General features: G+C 43.0%; 1 pseudogene; it reads right to left on the reverse strand.

The window, feature by feature from the left end:
* Positions 1-1,378: 1,378 nt before the first annotated feature.
* LOC129665197 (heme-binding protein 1-like) lies at positions 1,379-1,985 on the reverse strand (annotated as a pseudogene).
* Positions 1,986-3,350: the final 1,365 nt, after the last annotated feature.

Raw genomic sequence — 3,350 nt, forward strand, 5'->3', positions numbered from 1 at the left:
AGCTGTGAAGAAAATATCAATCCTACATTAAGTTTAGATTAATTTGACTGTAACATAAATAAAGATTTTAAAGGGTGTGTTGTAAATAAATACAGATTAAAAGCATTTTGTAGTATTCTTACAGTGGATTGGTCCACCAGAAATATTTATTTATTTATTTTTGGTTTTTCAAGACAGGGTTTCACTGTATAGCTTTGGCTGTCCTGAAACTCACTCTGTAGACAAGGCTATCCTTGAGCTCACAGAGATCCACCTGCCTCTGCCTCCTGAGTGCTGAGGTTTAAAGGTGTGCTCCACCACTGTCCAGCTAGAAACTTATTTTATAGTGATAAAATATTGCCTATGAAAATGTCAGCACCGAGGACACTAGCACAGGCAGAGTGTACGTGTGTGTGTGTGTGTGTGTGTGTGTGTGTGTGTGTGTGTGAAATAAAAATAAAAAATTAGAGAAATGTATTTAAGAATTACTAATTTTTGGGTCAACAAATTGGCTCAGTGGGAAAAAAATGCTGGCTGCCAAGTCTGACAACCTGAGTTTGATCCCAGGGACACACAGGTGGAAGACAACTCCTGACAGTTGTCCTCTGTCCTCCATGCGAGTGCTGTGGTATGTGTGCCGAGACTTTCTCTCTCCTCTGTCGTAATGAGCATGTAATGATTTTAAAACCTTTTATGTGTAAGGATGTGGGCTTGGGTTGTAAGGTGAGTCTCATGTGGCTGCAGGCGTATGCAGAAGCCAGCAGAGGGTACTGATGAGCTGATCTGGAGTTACTGACTGCTCTGAGTTACCCTGTGGAGGTGGAGGGAATTGAATGCTGGTCGCTCTATGCATTCTTGACCAGAGTCATTGCTCCAGGACTTAGTCATTTACCTGGAACTCACCACATAGCCAGGCCAGCCTCAAACCCACAATATTCCTATGTCAAGTTCGCTAACTCTTGGACTATAGGTGTGAATGCTACCATACCTGGATCATTGTTTTGGTTTTGTTTTTTTGGTTGTTTTTTATTGTTTGTTTGTTTGTTTGTTTTGCATTAGTGAAAGATTTGTATTTTTGTTTTCTTTCTAGACAAAGTTCTTAAAGGAATCATAGATGAAAGCTCGTACATAAATCACATGTTCCCTCACTAACCAAAGTACAAATTCCATAATTTTTAAAAATCAGTTTTCAGTGACTCAGACAGATGACAAAGTGCTGCTGGGGTTTTTCTGATCTACCAGAGAATCCGCAAGAGCGATGCTGCCAACCTTGGCTTGCTTCAGAAAACCAGCAGTGAGGAGTTTTTAGGAAAGCTGGAACTGGAGAAGCACTGACCACTCTTGACCCCAAGTCAGGGGACACAGTGACACCCTTCAAGGGTGTTCTCAGCTCAGTGACTCACGTCTTCCCAAGCCCGACTACATTATGACTTCCACAGGGCTTCATGGGAGGGTCATATTCCGTTCAGTAGTAGACTCCATCCTGGTAGGTGGCCGGCCTGCCCTCCAGGCTGGTACATAGCTGGGTGGCATGAGCAATGTAGTCTGCTTCCTTGGCATAGCCACCGAATTGTGTGGAGTAGACCATGATGCCCGCCCGTTCCTCGATCTCCACTCTCATCACCGGGATGGTGGGCTGCTTTGAAATTGGTGTGGAATCTAGAACCAGACTTTCAGTTTCTTCTGAAGGGAGCCATCTTCATTGGGAAACACGGCGAAAAGAACTAGGGCCTGTCATGCCCATGCCAATTTCTTTGTCATTGGTGCTGTCCACATAGTTTATGATCTTGGGCATTGCTTCCTGGAGAGCATCATCCACAGGCTTGTCTGTCACTTCCACAGTGGCAAACTTTCTCCTTCACAGGCTCTTTCCTCATAGGAGAGGTCTTCCTTGTCCCCAGAACCTGCCAAGGCCACATCTCCATGCTCAGGCACAGTGAATTCCTGACCAACACAATGTTGCAGATACACTGTGGTGTGGGGTCTGGGCTATTGAGTACGAGCATATAGGCAATGGTGAAACAGGGTAGCAGGGTGGCAGGGTCCACAGGGCGAGAGGCAGACCTGGATTCTTGGTTTTTGTTTCATTTTAGATGAGGTTTTGCTATGGTGCCCAAGCAAGTCTTTAAAGGGCTCCAACCATCCTCCTTCCTCATCCTTCTCAGTAACTATGACCACACCTTGTATGCTATGTCATTTAAGCCCTTTTCAAGGCTGAGAATTTTTTCCAAGTCTATTTTTTTTCTGTTTTGATTATAAATTCTGACTTTTATTCTTTATTCTTGTATTCCCCTCCCCCTACAAACAGTCAAGAGAAATTGCTTGTCATTCCTAAATGTGGGGAGCCGCTGGTTTGTCAGGCTGCTTTGTTATTGATCTCTCAGAGAAAAACATGTTTTCGCACTGGCCTTCACCTGGAGTCAGGGATACGCAGGATGCTTTGCTTCCTTTAAGGCTCACACGGACAAGTGGTCGAGGTAAGCAAGTTTGACTTCTCCATGAACCGTTTCATTGTATTGAGGTGCTTTTTTCTGACTATGAAAAGGTATTATTGGAATAGACCTGAGTGACTAGGTTCTGCTGGAAGCCCTCTCTAACAGTTCTCATGTGTAGTGTGTTAGTTTATTAATTTTCTTTCAATCCTCACTCCCCACTTAAGAACTGTTCGACTTTGCCGGAGGGATCCTGCAGTTTGGCACCCAAACAGGGACTGAGATACGTATGGGAAAGCAGTGAAGGACACCGCAGGTGTTGGTGAGCTTGGATCATAAGGTAAAAAGGGAGTGGTGAGTAAAATTCGAGAGTTAAAATGGGACAAGGCAATAGCCTCATGTTTTTGTATGGAATTTAATTAGAGATAATCTGTATATGCAGCACAGAACTGAGAAAGTGAAACTTTAGAGGTTAGAGAGAAAGAGGAAAGAAAAATGGGAAGCTTCAAGACAAAAAGAGATTAAATCATCAGCTCCTCCCGAAGAGTTATATGTCCCTCCTGATGATAATAATTTTTTGTTAGAAGAAGACTCTGAGGATAACTTAGATCCTGATGAGGTTGCAGAGTTGGAGGAAGAACAAGCTAGGCAAAAAGGAGAAGATATAACTGAATTTTGTGGTTTTTCAGTTATAGAGCAACTTGATGAACAGGGTACTATGGTGAGTTCAGGCGCCTATGTCTTTTAAACAATTAAAAGAACTGAAAATTGTGTGTGCTCAATATTGTCCTACAGCACCTTTTACTCAAGCTCTTTTAGAGTCTTTGTCTCCTGAGGCTTTCTGCCCAAGGGACTGGAAACAATTAGCAAGAGAATGTTTGACAAGAGAAGATCATTTGTTATGAAAGAATTTGCTGAGTAGTGTCAAGCAACAGCTAA

Source organism: Psammomys obesus, unplaced genomic scaffold (genome assembly GCF_907164565.1).
Source record: "Psammomys obesus unplaced genomic scaffold, mPsaObe1.curated_primary_1811, whole genome shotgun sequence".
NCBI lineage: Eukaryota > Metazoa > Chordata > Mammalia > Rodentia > Muridae > Psammomys > Psammomys obesus.